Source organism: Malania oleifera, chromosome 10 (assembly GCF_029873635.1).
Source record: "Malania oleifera isolate guangnan ecotype guangnan chromosome 10, ASM2987363v1, whole genome shotgun sequence".
In the NCBI taxonomy this organism is placed as follows: domain Eukaryota; kingdom Viridiplantae; phylum Streptophyta; class Magnoliopsida; order Santalales; family Ximeniaceae; genus Malania; species Malania oleifera.
In genome coordinates this window covers 82,465,985-82,487,239 of record NC_080426.1, presented here as the reverse complement: position 1 = coordinate 82,487,239, position 21,255 = coordinate 82,465,985, and positions in this window count along the sequence as shown.

The following is a 21,255-nucleotide window of genomic DNA, read 5'->3' as shown; positions in this document are numbered from 1 at the left end:
TATTGTTGTCTTGAGTATATAGAGCATATTATTGCACAAATTCTACTCTATTGTGAGAGTATTCATATTGTACGAACAATTGATTTGCTAGTTTTGCAATGGGACGATTCGAGGTTAGAATCGTTGCCTAGCGAGAGGGTGTTCTCGTTAGAGAGGGGTCTCCACCTTCCAATGGAGAGAGGCGTACTCCACCTATTAAATGGAGTGGGTAAAGGAAATCCTCACAACAAGTTGCTTGGGGCAAGGACGTAGGCGGTAAGCCGAAACTTGTAAAAAATTTGGTGTTCAATCTTCTTTCCCTATTCTTTTAAATATTGCAATTATAAACTGTTGTGTATGTTCTGAATTTATTGAGAAATTATATTGAACGCTGAGTTTGGATTTGGATTACTTTGAATAAGTCTATTGGGTTCTTAATGATTTGTATGTTTCAAGTTTTCAGTTGAAATTCAGACAGGTGCTGAAACTTTGAATTCAACTGTTGATTGGTTGAGGTAAAGCTATTGTGGTTGATTGTTTATTCAAGCTTAAAAAATTAACTTGCCTGGTTTATATTATTGAATTTTGTCTTAAATACATACTTGGTCTTTAATTGAATTCAGAGTTGATTGTTGAACTTGCCGAAAGCTAATTTAGATTTTGATTTTCAATCTCAAATATATCTAGGATTGTCTATTGGTATAGTATCGTTCACTGATTAGTTGATTGTGATTGAGATAGTGATTGATATATTTGAATAGGTTTAAAATGAATCGAGATTCTGCATAATAATTTTTTAAAATACCCAATTCATACCCTGTTAGCTTTGGTGCAATCCTAAGAGGTGGGGTGAATTGGTATTTAAAAATTATTGCCTAGGTTAATTGGTTAATTAACAGTATTACACAACCTAAGGTCAATCTATGCAATCAATAAACAAACATACACGTGCGATAAAATTAAAGTGCAGAAATGTAAAGAACACGCACGATATGTTATCGGGGTTCGGCCAATTGTGCCTACGTCTCCACCTTGGCCACACCAGCACAAGGATTACCACTAGAATGCTCACTTAAACAGGTGGAGCGGCACCTAATACAACTAGGTCAATTCAAGGGGCTGACCTCAACCAACACGCCTTAATAGGATGACGCACCTAACTTTCCTAACCGGGTCTAAGCCAATTCGAGACTATTTCACAGGGCTAGTCTCCCTCTTCAGGGCCACGCTTGAAATACAACCAATGTGTATAAAATGCGTACATGGAAGTTCGCTTCTTAGACAAGTAGATGTGTGCACCAATGTAGCTCAATCAATAACACAAGCACGAATGATATGTAAGTATGCTCAGTGCTCTAATGTGTGCTAGCCACTCAATCAAGTATGATAATCAATCAAGATCTAAAGTGTGTGTCTAAGCAAGATTTGAAACACAATATTTTAATATCACAATATCAGATCAGGGTTTCAAATATGCTAAGCAAGATAAATCAAACAAACCCAATAGGATATTTCAATGTATAAAGCACAATGAAGTTGTTTGAAAGACTAACTTTTTACAAAAGGATTTTTGCACACAAAATCTAGGTTTAGGTAACTTGCAATAATAATGCAAGAACCAAAAGCCCTCAAAGTCTTTCCACACTAGATTTATCAAATGAAATCGGTGGAAGTACTTTTAGGCTATACTCTCAAATAAAATCAATCAATCAATATACCAAGAGAGAGTATAAGCTAGAGAGATTTAAGCACAATAGCCTTATAGAAATACTCACAGTGTTTAGAGAGAAAGAATGAGGACTATGTGAGTGTTTTCAAGAAATTTTTGGCTAATATAGGGTTTTTAGGATTTTGAGAGTTGAGAGAATTTTTGCCCTAATCAAGTTTGCTAATCCTTGCTAATTAAGACAAATGAACTAGTATATATAAACAAGGAGGATTTTTTACCATTGGGGACACAATGGGTATAATTTGAATTGTCTAAAAGACCATTAAGAAAATTAACCTTGTTTACCCCATTTAAAAATTCAGTAAAAATTATTTTAACCCGCAATGTTTGGGTGCCCGACCTGAGTTTCGGGTGCCCGAATAGACACAACAAAAAATTCAACTTTAAGAGGTTCGAGTGCCCAAATTTGAGGACCGATTGGCTGAACCAAAGTCAGTAGCCAAATGTTCGAGGTTTCGGTGCCCGAAACTGAGTTCGGTTAAACGAACCAGGCAATTCGGTCGCCTGAGCCTCTATTTGAACATAAACCGTCGGTCGCCTGAGTAGTTGAAAAGTACCCTGACAAGCTTTCGGGTGCCCGAGGAAGGTACGTTCAAAAAGGTTCGGGTGCCCGAAGACCAAGTCAACATATTGACTGGTTCGGTCACCCGGGCCATTTTACAAGGCAAAAGTTCGGTCGCTCGAACCCTCTCAGCATTTCCCATTAAGTGCATTTTGTCCTAATTTTGATTCCCCTTATTAAGATAAGTGATGTATGGGACTTTGTGTCCTTAGTGTAGGTACCTAAAGTCAAGCTAAGGTCGTTTCGAGCATATTTACCTACTATGCATGATGCAAATTATTACAAACCATACATGCGCACAGTTCATAATAAATTACATCCCAGAATGAAGAAATAAACAAATGAATATAAATAACAACACATAAATCTTCATTCTTTGGCACAAACACCGCATGCCATCATGATATGTCTTTTAGTCCTAAAGCGCGCACGAGGTGAACCTGCATGCAATTCTCTGTACAACCATTAGTACAAAGAGTATTTGTCATAATCAAAACTAGATGTGACCTATAAGGTCAACACACCCCTTTTTGGATTACACCGTTATTTTCGTGCAAAGAATGCATAAATATGGAAAGGCATACATAACATATCATATCTCTTTATACATAACATATCATATCTCTTTATACAACATACATACGTAATATAAATACAAGAAGACACATGCAAGCGCACATAACTACAAAGAAAACACACACAAACAGACAAAAGGTGGCTTGACTCTCATAAGTCCGCAACGAAGTTGCCAAAGCTACAACACCTGATTTAGATGACCTATTTTGGTTGCCAACATTTAGGTGACTTTAGAAAACCAAAATAAGTAAAAAATGAACCAAAAACATGGGTTTCTTTCCTTACACTTTTGTTCATAAATGGAGTTGCTACTTTATTTTAGTTTTTGAAAAGGTAAAATAAAGCAAAACATTTTTTAAAAGAGACCAAGTTCAAGAGTACCATTGTGAATAGAGAATGTATACGTTTAAACCTTATTTAAATGAGGTTTAAAAGATTTAGCACCCTTAAGCACCTATTCTAAGAATGGTTACTACATTTATCCTATGTGAGTGTGTGTGTGTGTGTGTGTGTGTGTGTGTGTGTCTCCTATTATAAAGTTCAAATTTTGGGGAAAAAGGTTGAAAATTGATGAAAAAACACCTTTATAGGATATGTTGGTCAACCGCCAGCAAAGGGTGGTCAACCACTTCCTACGATCTTCCCTTTTTATTTAATTTTTGAAAACCAAACTTCTAGCTCTTAACCCTCTTTTGAAAAGGTTTTCATAGAGTTCGTGCAAAGGCATTTGGCCTATGAAAACTCAACTACTTTGGGTACCTTTTCAAAGTACTCAAACAATGCACACAAAACAAAGAAAGGAAAGAAGAAAAAGGAAGGAAAAAAAATTAAATTTTCAAGTTATGGCTAAATCTATTGAAGTAGATTGCCTACATATCTTCCATTAGATGAATCAAGCTACTTATGGTTCATCAAAACATTTTTAAAAAGAATTTTTCAAAAACATGTTGATAATTTTTAGAGAACACTTGAATCCTTTTGAAACCAATTGAAGTCTATGTTGAAAAACCATTTATTTTTTTTATTAAAAAATATTTTTTCAAGGAAAACTATATTTAAAAAAAGATTAAAATCAAGTTAAACTTTAAGAGAAACTCATTTTTTCCACCTTCAAGCCACTACATGAATAATTGTTCTGGAAAATGTTGTTTTACTTGTTTAAACTTGAAAAAGTATGATTTTTTTGTAGGAGAACCACAAAGCCACCTTGAAATCGAGTTTGAAAAGTTTTAGAGAGCATCCAAAAGCCATATAATGGATGCATGACTCCAAAATTTGGTTTGAAACTTTGAGAAACTTGAAAGCCTTTCGAAAAATTCATGTGAAATCCTCTTTGAAATAATGACTTGGTTTTTTAATGGAAAAACCATGAAAACCATGAGTAAATAGCATCCATACTCGAGCAAATATACTCTAATTAGTGTATAGACTCAAAAAAAAAACTTGAAATTTTGAAGAAAATCATTAAAAATTGCAAAAATATACACTCTCGGAATGGGGCGATTGACTATCTACAAAGAGGCGTTCAACTGCTTGGTAGCCTAATGACTACTTTTCAAATTATCGAGGGGACGGTCAACTATACATGTAGGCCGATTGACTATCTATATGCAAAATTTTGATAAACATACACTTTTTGGACTTTAAATCATGCTTTTTTCCAACGCAATAAAAATAAAAACATATTCTAACATCACTAGCATACATGATCAATGCATTGAAATGGAAAAATCATGGTGAATCAAACCTATACATTTCAAAACATACCAATATGCTTCTCCATGCAAAACTTACATTAACATTTGAAAATGAAAAGAAAATAGGGTTAGGCATTGAATTTATTGATGAAAGAACTTTTGTAAATCAAGTGGAGGGCACTCTCACTTTGATGCACACCCCAAATGCTCAAACAATGATGAATGAGAGAAGTATGATTTCTTTCTTCAAACTTTCAACAAAACCTACTATTTTGTCCCCAAATAAGTGCATGAAACTCCTTTTTTTTTTCTTTCCTTACCCCCACTTGGATGTGTCATTATCTCTTTCTCAATAATAGATCTCTAATGGGATGGAGGGGAAAGACTTTGAATTTGAATTTTGAAAGTTCAAATTCAAATTACAATCACAAATTGCCAATATTGTTGCTTCATATGTGACAACTCTAGGACATGTGGCATGCCTAGATCTCTCAGCTAATCATGAGCAAAAAATTTAAAAATTCAATTTACTCTAGGTCTATCAACTACCTGCATGAGCCTATCAACCACCTATGAGTAGCATCAAACGATAAAAAAGGGAAAGGGATTGGTCGACCACCCAAAAGTGGTCGATCAATAGCCCTATACCGCCTATTCTTTCCTTGTGTTTTGACCTAACTTTTGACATATTTAGCTCGGTATCTCTATTTTAGTTTGGTAAAAAATAACTATTGATAATGCTCAACATGTGTGCATCTATTCAACAATCAAGCATACCTAATCAATATATGAGCATCTATTTGTCTATGTTCAACTTCAGAGCATTCATACATCACTCAAGCACCTGTACTCAAACCTACAAACATCTATATATCCACAACAAATTTGTAATCATCCACTTATGCCTAACTTTGAGCATCTTAAGAACCTTTGCCCAATATGTGAGCATCTAGCCCTTTATGCTCAACCTATGAGTATCAATTCATTATTCATATATCCTTGATCAAGTTGTGAGCTTATATGTATGTGTATTCATCGTTAATACCTCTATGATTAGCTTGTGAATGTCTATTCATCTTTTATTCATTTATGCTTAACTTGTGAGCATCATTGTTGACACCAGGCTTGAGTGACCTATTTTGATTGCCAACATATTTGGCGATCGTTTGAAAATCAAGTAAGCATAGATAACCAAACCATTAGTTCTATTTACCTGTTTATTTTAGAAAATGGAGTCACTACTTTATTTTAGTTTTGAAAAGGTAAAATAAAGGAAAATATTTTTGAAAATAGACTTAGATTTAAGGTACCATCATGAATCGGGAAGGTAATTCTTTTAATTCCTTTTTTATGGAATTCAAAGAATTAGCACCCTATAACACCCATTCTATAAATGGTTAATGTATTTATCTTTTGTGTGTGTGTGTGTGTGTGCCCTTTTTTGAAAAGCAATTTTCTGAAAAATAATTATTAAAATATGAAAGAAAAGAAAAAAAAAAAGTGGTAGCATCAATTGGTCGAGCACCTATAGAGGTCAATCGACCACTAGTTGCAACTTTTGCTTCCTTTTATTTGTTCATTTCACAAAACTTCCACTCCCTAACCCCTTTTGAAAAGGCTTTTATATGGTCTATATAAAGGACTGAATCTCGTGAAAATCCTATTACTTTATGTCTCTACAAAATAAACATACATTTATACAAATATTGAAAATGAATAGAATAAAAAATATATTTTTTGGTTTTTTGTTGTTGTAGTTGGATTTACAAAGTAGACTGCCTACATATCCTCTAAAAAGGAATCAAGCTATTTGTAGTTCCCAAAAACATTTTCAAGTTTCCATTCAAAAATATTTGTGGGTTTATTTGAGAATCTCTTCAAACTTGAATGCTCTGTATTTGATTTTACTTTTTAACAAAAAAAGGTTTTTTTAATTTACCCAACATCCACATCATGGATAGTTTATTAAAAAGATAAAATTTTCAAAAAAAATTGGTTTCTTTGGAAGGAACTATAAAATCCAACTTGACATCTTTGGTTTTGTTTAAAAAAAAAGAGAGGATTTTTAATCTATCAAACAACCACATTATGGGTAGCTCATTAAATGGTAAATTCTCAAAAAAAAAAAAAAAAAGGCTTTTCTAAAGAAGAAAATCATAAAACTTGAAAAATAATGATTTTTTACTTTCTTTAAGAGAAAATTCATAAAACTGACATAAAAAAGACTACCAATCTCATCATATAGCACATAAACATTGGAACACTTCAAGAGAACAAAAAAAATTACAAAAAAGGACTTTAGCGTTCTAACCAAGCTAGTTGGTCGCCTGCTTGCATGCTCTAGAATATTTGAATTTCCATGCAGATTTTATTGAATTCAAAATACAAACCTACTTTGAACCGATCCAAGATGACATGTCAAAATCAACATATATACATAAGACCCATGTCAAAATCCATCATGGCAACTTATATTCTTAAATAAGCAATAAGACAAAAATGATATGCAAATGAACACAAAATAAAAACGTAGGACTAACATGAAGATTACTTTTCAATGTACATCAAAGGAGAACTCTCATTTAAATAAAATATGGAAAGATAAAAGGAATGGAAGTACGAAAAAATTAGAGAAATGATGGAAATTTGGGAGTGAGAGATCTCCTCCAAGCATTCATAAAAATCCTCTAAGTCTCTGCCATTATACCTTCTTGACTCATGTCAAAATCCATCATGGCAACTTATATTCTTAAATAAGCAATAAGACAAAAATGATATGCAAATGAACACAAAATAAAAACGTAGGACTAACATGAAGATTACTTTTCAATGTACATCAAAAGGAGAGCTCTCATTTAAATAAAATATGGAAAGATAAAAGGAATAGAAGTACGAAAAAATTAGAGAAATAATGGAAATTTGAGAATGAGAGATCTCCTCCAAGCATTCATGAAAATCCTCTAAGTCTCTGCCATTATACTTTCTTTCCCCTTTTTAAGCATACCCAAAAATAATCCATGCATGGTCTATTTATAGACCATAAAAAATGTAGGGAAATCGATTTGAATTTTGAATTTTGAAAATTCAAATTCAAACTAGAATAACTACCAACAACCAACTACTAATGCCCTCATTTGTTGACTAAAATGTGGTTCAATTGGGGAAAATGGCATAACGAAAAAAACCAACCAATCACAAGAGAAGAATTCAAAATTCAAAGTTCACTAGATTAGTTGACCGCCTTAGGAGATTGGTCGACTGTGTGCAAATGGTGCTAACAATCTTCACGCATGCATGAGAAAATAAGGAGGCGAAGGGGCTAGCCAACCACCCTTAAGTTGCCGATTGACTGCCTTGTGAAAAATTTATCTTCCATTATTTTTTTTCTTGAAATTTGATTTGTTAAATTAAGTTAAAATTTCTTTGGTAAAAAATGACTACCAATAATCATGTTAGCCCCAAGGTTTCTCAACTTGGTTTTGATGATAACAAATTATTTTGAGCTAATAGATATATTTTTTTAAGATATGTTGAACAAGTCAAGCCATTTGAGTAGCATAATTGAAAGAATTTGAAGAGCTTATTTCTTGCATATTTCAACAAGTTTCTCTCAATTATATTGCAATGACATGTATATATATAAGAATATGAAGGTCATGGCATAAAAGCAACTAAACCAAGGAAAACAAACAAAAACTAAGAGATTGTTCTAGGCTGCACTACTAAAGCAATCAACTAGTTAGAGGGGCAATTGACTGATTCTAGGCAGAATGTGTAAAGCCCCAAACCCTTAAACCCAGTACGGCGCGTTATACCTGATAAAATCCTGATATTCCATAAATACATTCAAACATATGCAACGAAAAACATAACTATGATCCTCAATCATAAAAATAAATACCAGAGTTTACTATTTCTATCCATAATCCATAACTAACCATTCATCACCTGTATTCCCATATATACACATATCTCCAAAAATATTCAGTATTCTCAACATCAGTATGTTCCACAACCATCCAAAAATTTCAAAAAACTTAAAAACATAAAACATAAAACATAACTTATATACATCCCAAATATCATCAAAATGTTTATACCCTTTTCTCTATCTAGAACCCAAAATGCTATCAACCTCGAGCTTCTCTAAGCTCATTTACGTGGTGGTCCTGAAAAGGATAAATTTGTAATCGGGTGAGACACATCTCAGTAAGGGAAAGAAATAATATATATTAAAACAGCGTGTGGTCCACATGAGATTATAATTAACATTTTAATATCATTTGCAAAACCAATAACATATATTCTGAAATCATTTTTTGAACACTATCAAACACATGTAAAACATTCACCCACGAGTCTACCCAAGGATAGGGGTGATTACCCGCCACCAATACAAGTAGCACCCCTCTGCTATGATACAATAGGCAACCCAAAGGTCACAACGGAAGCATACCAGAGTTCTCACCTTACTCAGTAAGCCCTCAAGTATCCGATTAATCTCGAACTCACACAGTTTATACAAAAGCTTACTAAGGAAGGCTCCCAAGAATAGGGAAATCTACCCACCAATACAAATAGTTCCCTTTTGCCCTAGTGCGTTATACAGCCTACTACCACATTTGATACTACTAGTGCACTTGCTTTTCTCAGCAAGCCATCAGAAGAAGAGTATGCCTCGCTCTAGCGTAACATGTTCTACTAGCATAAATACTTGATAACACCATAATACATTATTCTGTCTGTCGTTATTCAACCATCCATAACTATTCATGTTCATAACATTAACATTTCTTGGCATTTCACTTTACGTAACCTTTAACATTTTACATCGTTCATATTTCATATTTCATATCTGTTTCATTCAAATTTTCATTTCATTCATTCGCACTACAGCTCCTTTTAGTTGTACATCAGTTAGTCCACATAGATATGCGCTAACATCTACTAACACAGCCCCTTTTAGCTGTCATCAATTAGTCTACATCTCCTTTTAGATGTCATTGCATACATGGTTGCATTATCAAACACAAGCAACATGGTCCATATAACATTTCATTATCAATGCTTTTCTTACATAGCCTATATCTCGTACATATAACATGCATTTATACTACTTTAGCATTTGCTCATGCCACACAATTTTAGCTATAAAATTCATACACTGTCTGTAAAATAAGTCAACCTACATTTAATGTTTATATATTGAAAATACCTTTCATTTCTTACATAATTATTCTAAAAATATTTTCCACTTTCATCAGTTCATTTTCACATATACATAGCTAAACAAGCAGCCCTAAGCTCAGAAAATATAATCTACATGGTTGACATTTTAAACCCACATGGAAACATATATATATATATATATATATATATATAACATATTCCATTTCATTTAATTCATGAAAACCTAATTTAATATATAAATTTCTCCTTTACCTGAATCCTCGAACTACACCAACAGGTATCCCAAATCGATGCCTGTGATACTCACCCGGACCCTGGTTCAAAAACCCTAGTTTAATTAAATAAACCCCAAATAAGCTATTATTTCTACATTTTCACAACTTATAAACCTTAAATAAACTTATAAAAACCCAAAACTGGGAATCCAAACTCTTACCTTAACTTAGGAGCGTTTCCCAAAAAGGTCAGTTTAAGAAACCAATCCACTAGATGTGTAGAAAATATTCCCTAGAACACCGTAGTGACTTCCGTTTAGCAATTCAAGCTAAATCTGGGCCGAATTCTTAGAGAGAAGTGAGAAAGATGCATTTAGAGAGAGAAATAGCTAAAGGAAAATGTTTTCCTTCGCAGAAAAGATACCCCAAACCTTCTTATACTCGTCTTTGCCACGTGGACTCGTCGACAAACCACTGAAGAATACTAGTTGACAAGGTCGTGAGCTCGTCTACGAGTTTCACAACAGCCAAAAACCTCTCGGTTAAACCTCATCGACAAGACAATAATACTCGGCAATGAGTTTCTGAAGATCTCTTGTCGACAAGAAAATCCTGCTCGTTGACGAGCACCTGTTTGTACCCTTTTTAACATTCCTTTTCCCTTTTCTTCTAAACTTTTCTTTTCCTTTATTCCTTATTTATCTTTTTCATCTATTATTTTTCCTAATTATTTTATCATTAAATATTTCGGGTCATTACATTCTTTCCCCCTTAAGAAATTTTGTCCTCGAAATTTTACCTACTAATCATCCTTTCACATCATTAGAATTCATCAATTCATACAGTTCAACGTATACATATCACCATATACTTTTGCATCAACAATACTATAATCATCATATAAAACTTTAGATCATCTATTACTAAATAAAATTATCATTATCTTAGATATAATTTCATACCTACTTCTCTGATGGCATCCTCCTTAGCCTAAAGTGTATATAGTCAGGGTGGAGCACCTCTTCCAAGTGGTACCTGATGTTTTCCTTAATCCTCGTTCTGAAGAGATACCAATGGTTCCCAACAATTTTTCTTGATAAGCCCTGGTTTACCGCACCTGAAACAATTCGGAGTGTCAAACCAGCATTCGCCCCTATGCCTTTTATTACATTTCTGACATACGGTCCTGCACCTATTTTCCTTTCCTCCCTGATCGCTAATTGGCCTTAGACTAAAAACTAGATGGTGCAGGCCTCTTCTTCTGCTCTGAAGGTTTTGTGCTGCTCTGAATACTCTTCTCCAACACCGATACCTTATCACCTAATTTTAAGAAAGTTTGAACCTGAAACCCCACCACCAGCTTGTATATTCTGCATCTCAGGTCTTTTTCAAATTTTTAGGCCATTCTTGCCTCGTTTGAGATCAGAAATGGAGCGAAATGTGATAGCTCCACAAATTTTGCTGCATACTCCGCAACGGTGATATCCCCCTGAGTCAAATTTGTAAATTCCTCAATCTTCTCCTCTCTAACAGATTAAGGAAAATACCTGTCAAAGAACAGCTCCTTGAATCCCTCCCAAGTAAGAGCTATCTTTTTCAGCCTCTGGTCCTTTAGCAGCTTCGCAGAAAGCAACAATGTTTCGCCTCTCCAGTCATCTTGAAAGTGGCATAACGGACCTTCTGCTTGTCCGTGCAATTGAGTACAACCATGATCTTCTCTATTTCCTGTACTCAATTCTCTGCAGCCACTAGATCAAGTCCTTCTACAAAGGCCGAAGGGTTCATCCTCATAAACTCCTTAATGTTGCAGCCCTGAACTACATGTGGACATTTATTTCTTTAGGTTCCTTCTTCATCTTTGCCTTAACCTGACGGACTATACCCCACAGCACCTTGGAGGTATCAACGTCCTCTTCACTGGAAGTATCTGAACCTTCCCTCCCTTCAACCTTTATATTCTCATGTCCAGAGTCCATCCTGAAAATAGGATAGAAAAGAGATAAGAATTCCATATCATATCTTAAAACATCATAATCATTAAATTAAATCCAATAAAAATCAAAAATCTCCATATAAAGACCAATCTCATAGCTAAGAAACATCCCCATCGATGGATTTACCGTGGTTTTTTGATACCATCAACTGAATCAGAAAATCACAGAAGTCTGCCAGGGAATTTCTGCCTCTTAGCTATAAGACAAAATCCTATACTTATCAACACCTAACCTACCCATATCCTATTTTTCATGCTAACTCATTCCTATACTCTAGTATAGATCATTTCCTAAGTTCTAAAAATCCCAAAATCATTGCTCTGATACCAAAATGTAAAGCCCCGAACCCTTAAACCCGGTATGGTGCGTTATACTGGATAAAATCTTGATATTCCATAAATACGTTCAAACATACGCAGCGGAAAACATAACTATGATCCTCTATCACAAAAATAAATATCAGAGTTTACTATTTCTATCCATAATCCATAAATAACCATTCATCACCTGTATTCTCATATATACACATATCTCCAAAAATATTCAGTATTCTCAACACCAGTATGTTCCACAACCATCCATAAATTCTAGAAAACTTTAAAACATAAAACATAAAACATATCTTATATACATCCCAAATATCATCAAAATGTTTATACCCTTTTCTCTATCTAGAACCCAAAATATTATCAACCTTGAGCTTCTCTAAGCTCGTTTATGCGGTGATCATGAAAATGATAAATTTGTAATCGGGTGAGACACATTTCAGTAAAGGAAAGAAACAATATATATTAAAACAACGTGTGGTCCACATAAGATTATAATCAACGTTTTAATATCATTTGCAAAACCAATAACATATATTCTAAAATCATTCTCTGAACCCTATCAAACACATGCAAAACATTCACCCACGAGACTACCCAAGGATATGGGTGATTACCCGCCCATACAAGTAGTACCCCTCTACTCTAACACAATAGGAAACCCAAAGGTCACAATTGAAGCATACCAGAGCACTCACCTTACTCAGTAAGCCCTCAAGTGTCTGATTAATCTCATACTCACACAGTTCATACAAAAGTTTACTAGTGAAAACTCCCAAGAATAGGGAAATCTACCCACCCATACAAATAGTTCCCTTCTGCCCTAGTGCGTTATGCAGTCTACTACCACATCTGATACTACTAGATCACTCGCCATTCTCAGCAAGCCCTCAGGCGAAGAGCTTGCACCACCTTAGCGTAACATGTTCTACTAACATAAATACTTGATAATACCATAATACATTATTCTGTCTGTTGTTATTCAACCATCCATAACTATTCATGTTCATAACTTTAGCATTTCTTGGCATTTCACTTTACGTAACCTTTAACATTTTACATCGTTCACATTTCATATTTCATAACCGTTTCATTCACATTTCCATTTCATTAATTTTCATTTCATTCATTCGTACTACAACTCCTTTTAGTTGTACATCAGTTAGCCCACATAGATATGCGCTAAAATCTGTTAACATAGCTCTTTTTAGTTGTCATCAATTAGTCTATAGCTCCTTTTAGCTGTCATTGCATACATGGTTGTATTATCAAACACAAGCAACATGACCCGTATAACATTTCATTATCAATGCATTTCTTATATAGCCTACATCTCGTACATATAACATACATTTACACTGCATTACCATGAGCCCATGCCACACAATTTTAGCAATAAAATTCACACACTGCATGTAAAATAAGCCAACCTACATTTAATGTTTATATACTAAAAATACCTTTCATTTCTTACATAATTATTCTGAAAATATTTTCCACTTTCATCAGTTCATTTTCATATATACATAGCTAAATAAGCAAGCCTAAGCTCAGAAAATATAATTTACATGGTTGGCATTTTATACCCACATGGAAACATATATATATATATATATATATATATATATAACATATTCCATTTCATTTAATTCATAAAAAACTAATTTAATATATAAATTTTCCCCTTACCTGAATCCTCGAACTACACCAACAGGTATCCCAAACCAATGCCTATGATGCTCACCCGGACCCTAGTTCAAAAACCCTAGTTTAATTAAATAAACCCCAAATAAGCTATTATTTCTGCATTTTCACAACTTATAAACCTTAAATAAACTTATAAAAACCCAAAACTGAGAATCCAGACCCTTACCTCAACTTAGGAGCATTTCCCAAAAAACGCAGTTTAAGAAACTGATTCGCTAGATGTGTAGAGAATTTTCCTTAGAACACTTATGTTTAGTGATTCAGGTTGAATCCAGGTCGGATTCCTAGAGAGAAGTGAAAGAGATGCGTTTAGAGAGAGAAAGAGTTGAAGGAAAATATTTTCCTTCTCAGAGAAGCTACCCCAATCCTTCTTATACTCATCTTTGTCATGTGGACTCGTCGACGAGAAGATATGACTTGTCGATGAACCACTGAAGAACACTCGTCGACAAAACTGTGAGCTCATCAAAGAGTTTCAGAACAGCCAAATCTCTCTCTGTTAATCCTCATTGATGAGACATACATACTCGATAACGAGTTTCCGAAGATCTCTCATCGACGAGAAAATCCTGCTCGTTGACGAGCACGTGTTTGTACCCTTTTTAACATTCCTTTTCCCTTTTCTTCTAAACTTCTCTTTTCCTTTATTCCTTATTTATCTTTTTCATTTATTTTTCCTAATTATTTTATTATTAAATTTTTTGGGTCATTATAGAATGCCTAGGTGACGGCCGCTAGTGGTTGGTTGACCTGTCTAGGTAGAAAGCTTGAAGGTTGATTGACCCAAGAAAGTCATTGACCGATCTTACTTTTTCAAAGACTCCAATGGTCAGTTTTCCATACTAATGGTTAGTGTCCGGTAGTCCGACCTGTGACATAGGTTGACTAGTCAAAATAGTATACCGATTCTAACAATCAGAAATGACCAATTGACCAATAACTATATATACCTCTTAAGCCCAAGGAACATTAAAGAAGCTATTGATATTGATTTTCTAAGTGCTTAAACTCCTTTTCTCTTATCTTTATTGTGCCTCAATTTACTCACTCTTAAGATAACTCTCGAAAACTCTATTGCTATAGTCTTGCATATTCTTTAAGAGTTGCTTTGTTGTACTTAAATTCGTGAAATATTCCTTGCGAGAAATTCTATTTTGTAATCATCTCTTATACCTCGTGTCTTTGCATTTGTCAAAGGAAGGTGTCTTTGGTTGTCTTGCCTCCATATAAAACGAAGCTTGTATTGTTGTCCTTTGCCATTAAAGTAAGGGGTTAGTGGAACCTCAAGGTGGTTTGCCTTGATAGAATGGACATAGGCTGGGATAGTGAAACCATTATAAAGAGTTTGCTTTTCTCTCTTCCCTACTCTATTTACTAAATTACTCAAATATTTGTGTATTTTCTTGGTTTGTTTAATTCGTTTTAAATTTGGTATCAAGTATTTTATTTTTATTAAATCCAATCCATCACATCATTCCTCCATTTGTTGGCTAAACATATGAACATCGATGTAATACCTATATGCACAAATAATATTATTATTTTTTTCTTCACACATGATCATTTGTTGTCATTAAATTAATGGAAACCTAACATTGATTAACTAATAATTAGATTATTAGAAATATAATTTGGAAGCAAATGGAATTAAATAAAATGTTTGAAATTTAAATAGTTGGTTTGAAATCTTGAACAAGTGATATAAAAATTTTTGGACTATAATATTGCACAAATAAATTAATCTAATATTATATAATTAAAAAACAAAATTGTTGTTATAAATGGAACTAGACTAATCCATGTACAACAAGGTCTAAAATACACCATCAATGAGCGAGATTCTAATCATTATTGTCCCCTTGAAAAGACTTCTTCAAGAAGCTCCAATATCTTCCTTTTATGAGACCTTTGGTTGTTCTCTCTTTCTTCAAGGTTCCTTGTGGGAATCCCAATATTTGAAGCAACGACTTGATAACCTCACTTCTAAGCTCATTTTAGTAAACTTGTTTCTTAACAAGGTCCAAGTCCTTGACAACTCAAGCATTCTTTAATAGATAGTTGTCATGCCTTTGGTGCCAAAAGTCAAGCATGATACGAGCTTAGTTCTTTTAGGTTTATCCATCAAACTAAGATTTGTAACAAGCTCACAACTTGACCATAGATTTGTTGAAACTATTTGCAACTAAAAATGCAACAACTCCTTGGTATCACTGTGACATTGCTTGATTTTGGATCTCATCAACATAGTACTCGGTGTAGGCAATCACCCTTTCCTGTTTATAACTTATCCAGTTCTTCTAAAATATTGACTTTACTGTAGGTAATATTATTTGGGTGTGCATCGAGGGTCTTAAATCTCTTTGAACAAAAGCTAGAAACTGAAAGCAAGATTACAACAAACATAGCCCAAATGTGAAAATTATTGGCCTCATATCCATTTATGGGATTACTTATTTGTAATAAAACAATCATCATATAGGAGGAGTAGGGCTACTTGGATTCGCAATAAGAAGCAAAATGGAACTAAGTGAATTGTTCAAATTATATTAGATTGGGGGAGAAAGGCAAACTTCTCATGCAAACTTGGGTTCAATAGTAAAAAAAGGGAGAATTGCTCAATTTACTTAACCTTCAAGTTCCTTTAGATCTATGTAGCCTTCAAGTAGATCGAAAGGTGTAATGAAAAATGAGGAAGGAGGGAAGGAGTTAGGCAGGGAGGGTGAGGGATGCTTGGTTTGCTATTTTTGTTGCTATATATTTGCTTAGAAATGGTGGATGCATAATTGCGTGTGTTTGGTTGAACAAAGGCCCCAAAATTGGGTTCCCCTTTTATTTTGAAAAATAATTTAATTTCTAATCTCCCTCAAAAGAAGTGCATTTTAGAATAGTATGCAAAAGAGAACTGTGACTACGTTTTATTTAGGTTATGGTCAAAAGTTGTGGGAAGTTACAGCATTTTGGCAAGGAGGTGCATTAGAAGGAAGGCATGTATGTTAAAGTGATGATAGAATTTTTATCTTTTTGGAAGAGTTTAGATTTTTAAGTGGGCAGGCTAGCTTTTGAGGCGTAACAAACTTGCATTAGTCAAATAATGATCTTGTTGGGTAAGAATATAAGGGCCATTTAACAAATGTCATATGTGTATTGGACATTATGTACTAGTCGAAGTGCTGACGTGGTACTTGATTAGTATCCAATATTTGTTCCTCTTAATCAAAGTGGACGAGTCCCATCTTGATGCACCCTTTTGTTGATTTTGATGTACCAATCATGTTGAGTAGTACAAATTGTGCATGTAATATATTCTCCCAACCTCAACACTCAAGCACACAAAGCGAATAGATAAAGCTCATCAAAATTGTTGAATTTTAAATTTAAATTGCTAGAAATACCCGATTGCATCCTGCTTAATGCCAAATAAATATAATTTATGGATTTAATTTTTTAAAATAAAAATGAGTTGTAGGCAATAAAAAGACAAGAAAAAAAATAAAAATAAAGAATAAAAGGAAAATGTGTAAATAAAAAAATGAAAGTAAAAACATAATCAAAATGAGATAAAATATTGGCAAAAAAAAAAAAGTATAATGGGTAAGATAAATGTTAGGAACCTGTGAGCATCCAAATCAAAGTAACACCAAGAAATTTACGTGGTTCGGTTAATAACGACCTACGTACATGAAGCACACACCAAAATTCACTAACTCGCCGGAAAATATTACAATTCTCTCTCTCTCTCTCTCTCTCTCTTCCTCCCTTCTTCTTCTTAGCTCTCCTGAGCTTCTCTGCTCTCTCTGCACTATTCTGTGCTATGCAAATACATCTTCCATAGCCCTCTTTATATAGGCTTAGAATTTACCTCATAATCAATACAAATCAATTACATATTGGAAGTTTCAACAAAGAGATAAATTGCACCATAAATTCCACCGCGTGAAATTAAATTCACCACGCGTTTTCTAACTCAGCAACGCGTTGTCTCCTGGCTGTCTTCTGGCTCCATCTCTAACAATCTCCCACTTTGAGACAGAGACACCTCCTCAACCAGTATCATGAATAAATGATGTGCTCATAATATGTGTCTTCAAGCATGAAGACCAACTGAAGTTGAACACAACTTCAGTTTCTCTGTAGTCACCATCTTCTTGTCTGCTCGATTCCTGCGGACTAATCTAATGGCCGTCATCTTCACAACTGGTGTAAAAATGTTGGTGTAGTCAATCCGTTGCTCAAAGCCTTTGACTACTAGCTAAGGCTTGTACCTTCTAGTGTCGTCATGCTCCTCTTCGATTCTGTACACCCACTTGTTGTGAAGGCCTTTACGCAACTTCCATGTTCTGTTGGAGGTGAGGGACTTCATCTCATCCTTCATCGCAAGCTCCCACTTGCTCGTATCTGCCACCTGACATGCTTCATCATAGCATTCAGGCTCTCCTCCATCTGTAGGAAGTAAGTAATCAATATACCTTCTATCTGGTATATGGGACTGAGTAGATCTTCTAAGCTCCGAAGCTGGAGTAGGAGATGGTGGTGCGACGATCTGCTCCACTGGTTCCTCCACCTGAGGATTCTCGGTATTCTGCTGATGTGTCCCAACACATTCATGAGTGTTTATCTATAAACTAACCCTCTTCTGTTTCCTGACTGTACAATCCTCATACATGTCAACCTGCACTGATTGTAGACCACTCAAATTTTCCTTTGAGTGTATCACCCTGAGTCCCTTCTCGCTCATGTGACCAAGTCGTTGGTGCCAGATGTTGCTGTCGTCATTTCCTGTAGCAACTGAAATAGACATGGAGGCATTAGAGGTTAGAAAAAGTGTTTTGCTTTCTTACCTCGCACAATCGTTAGTACACCCTTTGAGACTTTCCATTCATCGCCAATGAATTTCGCTGTGTATCCCTCATCTGCCAGCTGACCAACTGAGATCAAATTCTTTCTCAAGTCTAGAATATACCTGACATCGTTCAGTTTTCATACTGACCCGTTTATATTGATCTTCACAACTCCTTTGCCGGTTACGTTGCAAGGTTGATCGTTGCCAAGGTACACCTTACCAAAATTATCTGGTGTGCACTCCTCTAGGCAATTTCTACAACATGTGGCATGAAATGAGGCTCCAGAGTCTAACACCCAAGACTCCTGCTTGCTCTCCAAAGAGCAGATCAACATTTCTTCATTCTCGGAAGCAATATTTGCTTCTGTCTTTGCCCTCGTCTCGAATTCTTTCTTCTGACTCCTACATTGGTTCCTGTAATAACCAGTCTTTCCACAGTTCCAGCACTTAATAACTTTTGTGCTCTAGGAACTTGTGTCTTGAGTACCTCTGGGATTTTCGAATTGAGACCGCTTGGGCCTAGATTTGCCGTGGTTGTTTGATCATCCATGCCTGTTTCCTCTGCCTCGACTCTCCATGTTCAAGGCTGAACTCGAATTGGAGCTATAGTTCAGTTGCATTCTTATTTCCTCCGTCAAAATCATGCTGACGACCTCATCGTATACAAGCTTCAATTTTCCTGCGGAGCTACTAATGGTAGTGACGCACCATTCCAATTTTCAGGCAACTGACTGAGAATCAATAGAACCCGAATCTCATTATCAAACGTTATCCCGACTAAGGCGAATTGATAAGACAACTCATTGAAGTTATTCAAATGTCTGCTGAAACTCTCACCTGCAGACATGTTCATCGTAAATAGTATTTTCATGAGATGTACCTTGTTTGCGGCTGAAGGCTGCTCGTACATATTAGAGAGCGCATCCATTAGAGACTTGGTGGATGTTATATGCTTGATATTGAATGCCACAAATTTCGACAACGACATTCTGATGGCTCCGAAGGCTTTTCGATCAAGCAACTCCCACTCGTCCTCGTTCATGGATGTTGGCTTACCCTTCAACGGTAACTGTAATTCCTTCCCAAACAAATAATCTTCTATCTGCATCTTTCAGAAACAGAAATTGTTCCCGTTGAACATTTCAATTTTTGAGCTCTTTTCATTTGACATCTCGATTCACTGATTTAGAGATGGAATTAGCTTAAATGGATAGCACGGATGGATCCGGAACGATCGAAAACCCTAGAAATGGTTCAAGTCGCTTGAAAAACGGACCCAAAATGACCCCGAAAAGTTCAGGCAAAGTTTGGTCAAACTTGGTCAAACTTGCTGACGTGGCAGAGGTGGGACCTACTGATGACGTGTCAGGGTGGGGCCCACCTTATGACGTGGCACTGACATGGCAGGATGGGGCCCACTGATGCCGTGGCCGATGACGAGGCAGGACCTGTTAATGTGGCGCCTCCAACTGATGTGGCACATTTCGCTGACGTGGCGGGTTCTGAAAAGGCGGGTCGGATCCGGGTCATGAAGTCTGATCTCGGGTTAACCCCAGGTCTGAGTCTCCTGTAGGGTCGGGTTTGGGATTGAACCGGGTCGGGTCGAGGTGGAACGGGTGAAGAAGACGCGTGCAACGCGTGAGTAACTGTTCGCCGGCGCGTGATAGGCATCTTGCTCCGGTAGGGCCCGTAGGGGCGCGTGTACCTTCCACAGAACTTTGTTCGAGCTCCGGATTGCACCCTTCTCTTCGTCTCGGCGAGCTTAATGCAATGGTGGCCTCAAAACGCAGTTTTGATCTACTAGACAGAACTCTGAATTTCGGGATCACTCCGATCTGACTTTTCTGCTCCAACCGAGCTTTGATACCACTTGTTAGGAACCTGTGAGCATCCATATCAAAGTGACATCAAGAAATTTTAACGTGATTCGGTCAATAACGACCTACATCCACGGAGCACACACCAAAATTCACTAACTCGCCGGAAAATATTACAATTCTCTCTCTCTCTCTCTTCCTCCCTTCTTCCTCTTAGCTCTCTTGAGCTTCTCTGCTCTCTCTGCACTATTCTGTGTTATGCAAATACATCTTCCACAGCCCTCTTTATATAGGCTTGGAATTTACATCATAATCAATACAAATCAATTACAAATTGGAAGTTTCAACAAAGACATAAATTGCACCATAAAATTCCACCGCATGAAATTAAATTCACCACGCGTTTTCTGACTCAGTAACGCGTTGTCTCATAAATGTCTTCTGGCTCGATCTCTAACAATAAATTAGAATCAAAATAAGTAAGATTAAATCAAATATACTAACGTGTCAGAGAAACTTGAAGTTGTTCTTGACTTGAATAAAATGTAATATATATATATATATATATATAATTATATTAAAATTTATCTAAATTCATTTAAATTTAAAGTGCTGTCAAATAA